The 12,810-nt window shown below is 42.3% G+C and overlaps 1 pseudogene; it reads right to left on the bottom strand.

Moving 5' to 3' along the window:
* Positions 1–10,941: 10,941 nt before the first annotated feature.
* Positions 10,942–11,059, bottom strand: LOC126253822 (5S ribosomal RNA; annotated as a pseudogene).
* Between the last annotated feature and the right edge of the window lie 1,751 nt (positions 11,060–12,810).

Here is a 12,810-nt window from a genome sequence, read left to right as displayed (position 1 = left end):
GTAGCGTTGCACAGTTGAAGGTGAGCTGGCAGCAGTGGTGGATGTGGGAAGAGAGATGGCAGAGTTTTGAGAGCGGACGATCTGGACGTGTGTCCGTCAGGAAACGAAATTTGAGAGACTGGATGTAATGATATGACATATATATTATGACTTTTGAACACTATTAAGGTAAATACATTGTTTGTTCTCTATCAAAATCTGTCATTTGCTAACTATGCCTATCAGTCGTTAGTGCCTTCAGTAGTTAGAATCTTGTATTTAGCTGGCAGTATTGGCGCTCGTTGTATTACAGTAGTTCGAGTAACGAAGATTTTTGTGAGGTAAGTTATTCATGAAAGGTATAGGTTATTGTTAGTCAGGCCCATTCTTTTGTAAGGTTTATTGAAAGTGAGACTGCGTTGCGCTAAAAATATTGTGTGTCAGTTTAGTGTTGATCAGAATAAGTAAAGAGAGAAATGTCTGAGTTCAGTTTTGCTCAGGGGATGTTTCACTCTGTCTTACGGCATAGCGAGGTTAGAGACCACAGGAGGAGAGATTGCAGATCGTGGGAAAGCTTAACAAACTAAATTTATCCACACAGATTGAGTGTACTCGTGAACTGCATCTAACGTGGAACACACATAAAATCCCAACACAATGGTTCCTTAAAAGGAGGCTGTAGCAACGTAACGACAATCATTATTCAGGAAGGACTGGGTCGACTAGGGAACGCAATATGGACGCGCTATTGCTCACTCACAAACATCCAACTCACAGAATAATCGACAACAAATGTCACAATTTTCCAGTTATGATTGAATCGTCAAACCCGATTTGTGACTCATACCGAAAAGAATCGTGAAAGTTAACTAGGCACAGGATGCAAGAAGTGAATCGTGGCAGATTGAAGAACAAGTTCGGTTCCATTTGTATCTCAGTAGAAGGGCAGCGGAAAAACCACTTGTGTGAATCCCGCACTGCTCATAACGGCAAAGGTTAATCGTTATAGAGAATGCTATCTTAAAACTGACCTAACTCCCTTCCAAAATCGCCACTCAAGTGCGCATAGAAGCAGCACGTACTTACGTGACCGCGGATCAGCGACTGGCTGACACTGTGAAAAATCCAATCTCACTCGTCACTGAGTACAGAGATCTAACCATCTTGGAGCAGGCAGACTCAATAATCACCTAGACACATTTGCTGATGATACCTGGCGTCCCACCCAGCCAGAAGACAAGAGGACGTCACCGCACGTTTAAAATGCTTCGGCTGAAGATCGTCACGACTGACTGGCTTGTAAATCAGTTCTTCTGTTCGACATTTATTGGTGGTGTTCGATGCACAGTAATGAGGAGCTTCCACTGGCAACCACTTAAGTCAGGATTTATGCAATGCGAAAGTATTCCTGTCCTGCGAAGACACCAAGATATGCAGTTAGAAAGTGAAAAGGAGAAAGTAAGTCATCGAGTCTGCTAAAGATGGCCGACCAATCGTCTGTTAAAGATGGCGGACCAATAGTGATGGCCGGCCGAAGTGGCCGTGCGGTTAAAGGCGCTGCAGTCTGGAACCGCAAGACCGCTAAGGTCGCAGGTTCGAATCCTGCCTCGGGCATGGATGTTTGTGATGACCTTAGGTTAGTTAGGTTTAACTAGTTCTAAGTTCTAGGGGACTAATGACCTCAGCAGTTGAGTCCCATAGTGCTCAGAGCCATTTGAACCAACCAATAGTGATGGTTACCATTCGTCAGTCTTTGGTGAAGTTATAGAGCATATTTTCCACAAGAGATTCCTTATTCAGTATTCACTGGTCTGTGTTACTGTTTTCTGGTCGACATAAACGATTTACAAACGGAGCAAGAAAACGCAAGGGAGTGGTCGGATAACCAAGATTAGGACTCTAATAAACCTAACTTGCCATGAACTGGAACACCTGCAAATGTTTTTGTGATAACTAAATCAGAGAAACTTGAAATTCTGCATCGGAAAATGACATACGGCTGTAAGAGCTGTGTGCTGACGACATGCCTCTCCGTATCGGCATCCAGAGATGCCTGTGGCCTGAGGATGACACGGCGGCCGGTCGGTACCATTGGCCTGTTCGAGCAGAGTTTAGTTTTTTTTAATTAACCAGAAGAGACCAGACATAAAGAATGTACCTAAAATCCGCGATGGCAGGTATGGGTGCGAAGCTCGATACGGTGATGGAACATAAACGAAAAGTGACACACCTGTTAGAGCCAAAGCATTTTGATCAGTCGACGACAACACAAGATATAAAATTGAATACATGTAGAAATACTACACTGCTGGCCTTTAAAATTGCTACACCAAGAAGAAATGCAGATGACAAAAGGGTATTCATTGGACAAATATATTATACTAGAACTCACATGTGATTACGTTTTCACGCAGTTTGGGTGCATAGATCCTCAGAAATCAGTACCCAGAACAACCACCTCTGGTCGTAATAACGGCATTCATACGCCTGGGCATTGAGTCAGAGCTTGGATGGCGTGCACAGCTACAGCTGACCATGCAGCTTCAACACGATACCACAGTTCATCAAGAGTAGTGACTGGCGTATTGCGACGAGCCAGTTGCTCGGCCACCAGTGACCAAACATTTTCAATTGGTGAGAGATCTGGAGAATGTGCTGGCCAGGGCAGCAGTCGAACATTTTCTGTATTCAGAAAGGCCCGTACAGGACCTGCAACATGCGGTCGTGCATTATCCTGCTGAAATGTAGGGTTTCGCAGGGATCGAATGAAGGGTAGAGACACGGGTCGTAACACACCTGAATTGTAACGTCCACTGTTCAAAGCGCCGTCAATGCGAACAAGAGGTGACCGAGACGTGTAACCAATGGCACCCCAAACCAACACGCCGGGTGATACGCCAGTATGGCGATGACGAATACACGCTTCCAATGTGCGTTCACAGCGATGTCGCCAAACACGGATGCGACCATCATGACGCTGTAAACAGAACCTGGATTCACCCGAAAAAAAGACGTTTTGCCATTCGTGCACCCAGGTTCGTCGTTGAGTTTACCATCGCAGGCGCTCCTGTCTGTGATGCAGCGTCAAGGGTAACCGCAGCCATGGTCTCCGAGCTGATAGTCCATGCTGCTGCGACGTCGTCGAACTGTTCGTGCAGATGGTTGTTGTCTTGCAAACGACCCCATCTGTTGACTCAGGGATCGAGACGTGGCTGCACAATCCGTTACAGCCATGCGGATAAGGAGCCTGTGATCTCGACTGCTAATGTTGGGATCTAGCACGGCGTTCCGTATTACCCTCCTGAACCCACCGATTCCATATTCTGCTAACAATCATTGGATCTCGACCAACGCGAGCGGCAATGTCGCGATACGATAAATCGCAATCGCGATAGGCTACAATCCGATCTTTATCAAAATCGGAAACGTGATGGTACGCATTGCTCCTCCTTACACGAGGCAACACAACAACGTTTCACCAGGCAACGCCGGTCAACTGCTGTTTGTGTATGAGAAATCGGTTGGAAACTTTCCTCATGTCACCACGTTGTAGGTGTCGCCACGGGCGCCAACCTTGTGTGAATGCTCTGAAAAGCTAATCATCTGCATATCACAGAATCTTCTTCCTGTCGGTTAAATTTCTCGTCTGTAGCACTTCATCTTCGTTGTGTAGCAGTTTTAATGGGTAGTAGTGTATTAAGTAAGAGAATAACGCCGTATGGTACTTCATATATTATTTTCTGCTGTGAAGACCTCGATGAAATCTTGGACGAATTGTACGAAAAATACTAATAGCTATCTCATGCTGACTAAATCCACCCAGCACATTCAAAACAGTTCTCACTAAATAAATACTCTTAATGACGGGAAATGATCGGATCTCTGTTACTGAATAACTTAGTCCATGATTACATGGCTTCTTGAAAAGAAAAGTTTCATAAATGATCTCATTTTAATGATGGGATGGTGTGCGAATGAATACAGAAAGATTTTGTATCAGTTGTTAATTACTGCAATCCAAATACATGATCATATTAAATGAAGAACATCGCAGGTTCGATTCCTTATAGAGTAGATGTTCTCGGCGACTGTGTTTATTAAAATTAAGAAATAACCAGCTATCAATCGCTAACAATCTGTTTATTACAGGTCTATCTAGATTTCAGCCTCTGTATGGCTACCATCAGTTCTCATAACAGTCATGAATACATTACAATAAGACACAGGCACGAATCAGAACATATCATCGTTCTGTAAGCTTTGAACGAGAGTGGTGGCTATACTAACGTATCGGTAAGATACAAGTCAAATTATCATTGTGGCTCCTCTACACAAATAACGCATACTGGACTACCTGTGTCAGTATTTCATTCAATTGTCTTATTATAATGTATTCTTATATGTTTTAGCACTGATGATAGCTACGCTGTGACGATTCATCCGGCAGACATCCAGCGCACAATGGAGAATCTAGCTAGATTTGCAATAACAGATTTTTATCGAGTGACTGCTGTACATTTTTCAATTTTATGAAGTACATAGTTAAAGTTGCGTGAACAATGAGGCATATATGCCACCGAAAGACAAGAACTTCGCTAACAAAGAACTTATGAATCCGACAGAAATACTAGGAATCGTTGGACGAATGAAGAATCAATTTAAGTAACTCACATATGCATCAAGTATAAAGCACAGTTAGAACGAATTATGGCCAACATTAACCTAAACTGGATGTTCCACAGTATCACTCACAATGGCTCTGTACAGACGTGAGTACCTTGCATCAAAATGGCATCCCAAGCAACGCATTGCAGCGTTTATTATCAACCTGTGTCTTTCTCTCTCATTATACCTCAGAGCAGCCATACCTCCTATTTGCATCAAACACAGAGTAGAAAAGAACCTTCCGTTCTTCATTCTGACAAAGACCGTGATGCTACCGCACCAGCTGTATTGGGTTCCTACTGGTCAAGCTTTACTGCTCACCACAGAGCGTTGTCAAGCCAGTCCACCACAACTAAGAAACAACTGACTACACCTCTATATGTCGATCAGTGTGCACAGACCATCGTAGAGAAACTGCTCACAAGACATCAGAAGCGTAAAATATGAGAAATTGAGAAATTGGAAGTTGACAAATAAAACAGGTAACATCCACCTTATAGGAAAAAATTTTGTGAATTTTGTTACGTACACAAACAACTGTAACATTTACAGTTGTCGAATTATGACGCCGATATTTTTCTTAAACGCATAGTAAAGCAAAATCCTGACCAAATTCCCTGTCAACATAACAACTTGTCGACTCTTCCATTGCACCTTGCCTGCCGAACATCAAATTTAACAAAAATAAATGTTGCACTTATGTTCCTCTGATTTCCTGTAGCATCTCGGCAAGAGCGAACAAGAGTGGTTTTCCAATCGACAAGGTTGTAAATACTGGAACTGGTCGGCTGTTTATAATTTTATTACGTGAAACCGTGCTGTTGTGCAGCTATGTTTAAAATATGGAACTGTCTTCATTCGAAGATCGTTCTACGCATGTTATCTATTCTAGACGTAGCGAATACATTGAATATACGGAGTGATGACGACGGTATTGCCCTTTTTTTTAAGTTAGTCACATAATACTCATCTAACTTCCGTCTTCGATTAAGAAGGAATTAAGATTACGGTTTAACGTGTCACCAACTTCGAAGTCCTTAGAGACCAGCTTTCATATTCGATTGTGAAACTTCTCTTGTGTTCAGTTGCTGATCGTAATACATTATCGCGTGAGAAACAATGATATACTGTAGACGTATCGTACTGCTCGAGAACTGCCGTATTTTCGATTTTTAAGCGTTTTCGTAGAAAAACTAGAATTGATGTAATCCTGCATATTTAGTTTATTCCATACAGTTTATTCCAGTGACTGTAAAACGACTTGAAATTATACTCGTTCCTTCGAAGAGTTTAGCAGAAACTGCCATTAGTAATGCAAGACGCACTTGCAAATATGTTATTGAATTTATCCGACTGACCTCCGTTTCGACATTAATAGCTGCATTTATAGAGCCGCGGAGGAGGACTGTGTTTCAGATACACCCTCAGATGTTTAAGCTTCTTTGTGGGATTAAGGAAATGGGTACTCCATTACTTCTGCAACTGGAAATAAAATCTACGAACTGATAGTTCTTAACCTGACAGCAAGAAGGGAAGTGAGATACATTTATATCCTTGGAGAATGTCCTTGATACAACCGTCAGTTAATGATTATTTTTTCGTCAGTTAAGATAAATTTACTTTATAGAGGAGGTGGTGATTGGTAACAACGCTCGTAATTCTATCTACAGAGATGTAATATAGGGAATCACTGTTCATTCGGCAAGTATAATACTATTAAATGGTATACATCCTATGATGTTATTCGTCTACACAAGTCAGGAACTACCTTTTAGCACTGTGGCTGGAATTGCTGAAAAGTTTGGTTTTGTATGTGTTACATTAGTGAAATATGTGTCTTTACTGTAAGTAGGAAACATTTGTGGATTATTCAAATAAGTGAGGAACACTGTGAGGTAATGTTGATTGATATTAGTATATTATCAAAGTCTTAACAGGCATTCAGGGGTTGATAACAATAGTGGAACAAAGTATTTTCTGGTGTAATTTTGGAGGAAACTGATATCAAATTAATTAATTGATCGATTAATTACTCCATCCCATGGTGATATTATGGGTTTCACACAGCTGACACGTGGCTTTCTTCCCCGCCTCCTCCTCACCCTACTCATCCCACCCCACACCTACTCTTCCATCCCCTGTCATCCCTTCCCCACCCTCCTACCTCCCCATCCCTAGATACAGTGGGAAATTGAAATTTTGGCGGAAAATTCAAATTTACTGGAGGAATATCAAATTTTTAGTGTTCATTTTGAGATGTGGAGACCAACTGACCTAGCTCACAACACCACCACCAGAGGGCGCTGTTGGCCCTCCCCCATTTCCCTCTCGTGTCTCCCCTCCCTCCCCGCCTCCACTTTTGAGGGAGCTTCTGTTTGTGTTGGGCTGCTGGATAGGATGGACGTGTGTCATTATTTTGTACACAGTGCAGTATATAGTTTGTTTACAGTATTTGAGTTGCCATTGGCCGTTCACTACACATTTTCTCCATCCAGTTTCATCAATAACTGCTAGATGTGGAGAGGATATTTTCGCTCTTAGTCTAGCACTGGAGAGTTGCACCAGCCAATCTAGCCAATAGCTCCATGTGGGGTAATAACGACAGGGCAGCCAGCTATCACTGAAGTACCATGGAGCTGCCTCTTGTCGATGTACAATTGAATCGCTGCAGCTGGAAGGAACTCAAAAATGGGTATTAATAATATTAGAAAAGTGACCTGCTGTCCCACTGCGGCTGTAACATCATACCCCTATTTACAGGACTCGTGCAGCAACATTATTTGAAAATGAAACACATTTATACCTACTTATGAGTCACAAATCATATCCCAGCCAACAGAGATATGGGAGACGTATCATACGATATTTTTTTAAGAATGCAGTGCTCATTGTCGTACCTGAACACCGTGTCTCAAGACGGAAAAGGAAACCAAACAGCGACCTTCAGTCACCTCCAGTCTAGTCCAGCAACAAAAAATGGTTCAAATGACTCTGAGCACTAAGGGACTTAACATCTGAGGTCATCAGTCCCCTAGAACTTAGAACTATTTAAACCTAACTAACCTAAGGACATTACACACATCCATGCCTGAGGCAGGATTCGAACCTGCGACCCTAGCGGTCTAGTCCAGCAACATCTACTAAGTATATTGTGTAACTAAGAGCCAGCCAGCTGAGAAACAAACAGTCGCCAGAGGTGAGGCTGAGAGTGAAACACCAGTAGATGGAATGTATGCAGTAGTTCGTTCCCTGACATAGACTCGTCAGATTAAAAACAATCTCAGATAGGGATGTTGTTGACAATACATGCAAAATGTAGATTCTTTCCTTTTATATAAGCTATTTTCGAAAATAGAGGAAATAGGACCAGATATGTATTTTCACATCGCTGAAGTATCCTGTAACTATTTTGAATATCCTGTAGAACACAAAGGCATAGACCACAGTTCCTCTAAGTATTTTCTCTTCAGATAGAAAACGTTTTTTTCTTATCCGCCATGTCTTATCTAGAAGATTAAATTCATTTTTTCATTCATGACAGAGTGCTAAGTGGGTGATCTACCTCTGTTACAAGATGCCTCCTCACATTCAAACTCTCTTAAAATAAACAAATGTCTCTAGCTCACAGCACAGTGAAGTTGTAAATATCAGATTTATACTACTTATCACTTTATAAATTCGGTAATATAGCTGATTTTATAACGATGGTAGTTCCTCCCTGTGTAGGTCAGGTTAAAAGACCCCGATACAGCGAAAAAACGTCTGATTACTGCTACAACTCTCGAATCATTCCCCTCATACTCTCACCCTCGCTCCCACTCGCTCGGTGGGCACATCACTTATATAAGGATGATAGGCTAGTTAATTTATTTGATCCTGAGCGTCCCTTTCCGTGGTGAGTAATCTTTTCACCTGCAGTCAGATTACACTCACCAAGTAACCATTACAGACCCTTCCATAATGTCTCTGGAGGCTTCCCACAGGCCAGGTAATCAGTTTCTACAGTACGAAAATGAGTGGGAACCATCGTCAAATAGCTGCAGACATTCTACATTAGCTGCGTTCTGTCTCTCTGTTGTCCTGTCAAGCTGGAAGAAGTGTCACGTAGAATTCTGGTGTACAGCTCTGGAACTAATCCTGCTGAGACTTGTCGGTCTATGGGTTGTTGTAGGATGTCTCTCTCTCCCCTCCAACCCCATGACGCCTCCGCCATCAGGTCGCATGTGAACAGCAGCCACCAGGTCATGAACAATGTGGTTCACCTCATCTCTTCTCCAAACTGAAACTTTTTGGGATTGTTTATAAATATCCCGGAAAGGCTGACACAGTGACCAGTAATAAAATACATTTCTACTGACAGCGACATCCAAAACATGTACGGATCTGCAGACCTAGGTTTTCCTCACAATACAGCCCTAAAGAACCGTTCCTATTGGCTCCGGCCAAATTAGCGGCTGATGATCCAGAACTCGAATGAGAATCTCTTGAGAGAAGACGACGTTCTTTTCGAGGAACGCTATTGAGAACTGTCATTGAAGCTGACTGCCTCCAACATATATTTTGCATAAGGACCCCGAAGATAAGATATGGGAAATTCATTTTCATAGTGATACATATAGGTAGTCTTTTTTCCTCGCTGTTTTTGCGAAAGGAATAGGAGAGGGAATGACTAATAGTGGCACAAGATATCCTCCACCACACACCATATGAAGGCTTGCAGAGTAAGCGTGTAGATATAAACTTATTCTACGTACTACGATGCCAGTCCATCCGTTTATAGATAAACGAAACTCACGGAAGATTGTTATCTCTTATCTATCGAGAAAACAAAAGCTGGAACTTCTGCTGCTGATTGTCTTTCTGTAACAACCTTCGTATTAGCCCCTAGTTTACTCATTGCAATCACTTGGTGAGTCGTATGTGAGAGGCTGTAATATGTATACCCACTGTACCTGGAAGAAACGGTATAACAACTATCCATTATACTCTAACGATCCACCATTATGGCACATGGTCACTCCAGCGACGCTATTTTGAGTATTATATGTACATTGGAAGCAGGGAGACAGTACTTCATGAATATGATTCTTATGTATAAGATAGAACAGCACATTAGTTGAACAATATAGAACAGCAGTGTACTCGAATGCATCCAGTCACTTCTAACCACATATTCCACAGATGCATGGCATTTGCTCTATTTTCTTTATGCCTGTGTCACGGATGGCTCCTATGACCCAGAGTAGATCCAAGTTATTGTGTGTGTGTGTTGATCCACCATGCATTATATCTGGAGCGATGTTTAGAGGCAGATCCACAATGTGCTACATCCGGTATAGGATTAGAAGGTGGATCCTCCACGAGTTATATCCAGAGCGATGTTCAGAAGCAGTGCCAAAATATGCTACATCCAGGATAGGGTTCGAAGGTGGATCCACCACGCATTAAATCCAGAAGGGTGTCTAGAGATGGATCTACAATGCATTATGTCTGGAATTGGGTTCAAAGATGGGTCTATCACACCTTATGTCTTGAGATGTGTTCTGTATCTGAAGGTGGATCCATCAGTGGTAGGACAGGGTCAAGGGAGCCATCTGTGACAGACATACAGAAAATGGAGCAAATGCAATGCAACTGTGGAATATGTGGCTGGAAGTGACTTTATGCATTTGGGAACTGTACCATATTATACCGTTCGATAATGTGGTGTTATATCTCTTATATAAGATTGATACTAATGAAGGACTGTCTTCCTACACCCATTGGACATATAATGCACAAAACAGCGTGATCAGAGCGATCACGTGCCGTCCTCGTGAGTCTTTAGAGTATAAAAGGAGGTGTGAAAGGTCCATTGGGATACCTTGGATGGTTGTTATTGCTCGAGAATCTAGACAATATTCTTACAAATATTGGTAATATAATTTATAATTAAGATGTTATGCTCTTTAGCACGATGAACTTAAATGCGCTTACACCCACTGGAGAACAGTTTTGCGAAGAGTATTTTGCTATATGCAGAGCAGTGGCACCGTCGAAAATAACGTACAAGTGGCTGAAGTCGAGACTTAAAACTACACTAAACTAAACTCCTCCCGAACAGGCCAAGAAGGCCCAACGGTTCTGACCGGCCGCCGTGTCACCCTCAGCTCATAGGCGTCACTAGATGCGGATGTGGAGGGGCATGTGGTCAGCACATCGCTCTCCCGGCCGTATGTCAGTTTCCGAGGCTGCAGCCAATACTTCTCAATCAAGTAGCTCCTTAGTTTGCCTCAGAAGGGATGAGTGCACCCCGCGTGCCAACAGCGGTAGGCAGACCGGATGGTCACCCATCCAAGTGCTAGCCCACCCCGACAGTGCTTAACTTCGGTGATCTGACGGGAACCGGTGTTACCACTGTGGCAAGGCCGTTGGTGAAATCGAGACTTCGCGATTGGTAAAATATACATACGTGGAGAGTCTCTGTGTGTGTGTGTGTGTGTGTGTGTGTGTGTGTGTGTGTAGAGTTGTCAGCAGTGGATGGTTGTAGTTTGGAAGCATAACTTGCTAACTGGTCGTCAATAAATGACACTGCCGGGAAGACACGTTCTGTAGGTACAGAAATAAAACTCATAAGGCCCAAGATGTTATCTGCAGTAAACACACTGTCATCTATCAAAGAACATATTAGTGGCCGTGCGGTTAAAGGCGCTGCAGTCTGGAACCGCAAGACCGCTACGGTCGCAGGTTCGAATCCTGCTTCGGGCATGGATGTTTGTGATGTCCTTAGGTTAGTTAGGTTTAACTAGTTCTAAGTTCTAGGGGACTAATGACCTCAGCAGTTGAGTCCCATAGTGCTCAGAGCCATTTTTTGAAAGAACTTATTACTGGGGTAATTAAAATAACTACATGAAAGCTTTAGTTTGTAGATAGCCTCTGAGGCTTGTGGCTACATATAAGAGTTGGTAGATGTAAACACAAATAACAAAGCACATCTGGTAAGGAATAAGAGCAATACTTATGGAAAAAAATCTGAGCAGTTACAGAAATCAACTCTGCACACATGTCAAATCCCTGTTGCCGACCCCTATACAATGGAGTGAAAGTCAAATGAACTTGTAGAACTGGTTCTAGACTTCAAGTTTACTTCAAGTGCAGCTATACATGAGTCTGCAGACAGGCTCTCTTATGGGTCAGAGCAGTACACACAATTGTCTCCAAATTCTGAGTTTACAATACATTCATTACCAGCATCACTCGTGGAGTCTCACATCGGTTCGAAACGACTGTTACTACACTTTTCATGACCGTTCTATCGAAAATGGATACATGTGGACCATTGGGGAGAGGGAAAGTCTTAGGATTTTTTAGTGGGTTGGTGTATAAGACTCGTAAATATTCTCGTAGAAAATCAAACAGCACATGGGTATGTCAGCAATATGACAAGATATGTATGGAGAACTGTCTAAAATATATGAAAAAGACATAAAATCGGGAAAATTCGTGGGAAACATGGTATAATCACGAAAAATTGACGTGAAATATGTAAAGATTGAGGTAAATGCGATGAAAAATGTAAAATATCGAAAACCTAGTAAAATTAAGTGAACTAACCGAGAATAAAAAATATTAGAGGAAAAATACCATGATATGGCCGAAATCAATAAAACTGCGTGTTCTGGAGGAGAGTGGACATATGTTACATGGACATACCATAATAATGGAAAGAGGGAGCATTCTAGAGACATGGTGTCAGGGCGTAACGGCCATATTGTCCCGCACATGAGCAGCACAGCCCAACATAGCACCATGACTTCTGTGTGCAAGAGGAAGGTTATAAGGGCCAGTGGTAAGCTGTGATAATACTGGTACATCTGCTCTGGCTACTGAGCGTGCTGTTCATTTCCCCATAAGATGTCACTTTTTCATCATATGCATTTTCGGCTACTGACTACGATTTTGTAGAACTGTTGTGAACATATCGTAATTTCCTAACCGTAATCAGGCTTCAACTTCATAAACAGCTGGCGGCATACACCTCTGGAAACCTACGTAGTATTTGTGTGACAAAGAATCGACGTTTTCTTTGACGTGGAAAGTAGTTGTTTCATCACCTTACCGTTTGCCAACATAATGTGTCTGAGAGAAACTTGTAGAGAGAATGTATGTCATGCGCAGGAGATATAT

This window comes from Schistocerca nitens, chromosome 4, assembly GCF_023898315.1.
Source record: "Schistocerca nitens isolate TAMUIC-IGC-003100 chromosome 4, iqSchNite1.1, whole genome shotgun sequence".
In the NCBI taxonomy this organism is placed as follows: domain Eukaryota; kingdom Metazoa; phylum Arthropoda; class Insecta; order Orthoptera; family Acrididae; genus Schistocerca; species Schistocerca nitens.
Note: the sequence above shows the minus strand (reverse complement) of the source record. Positions and strands in the feature narration are given on the sequence as shown.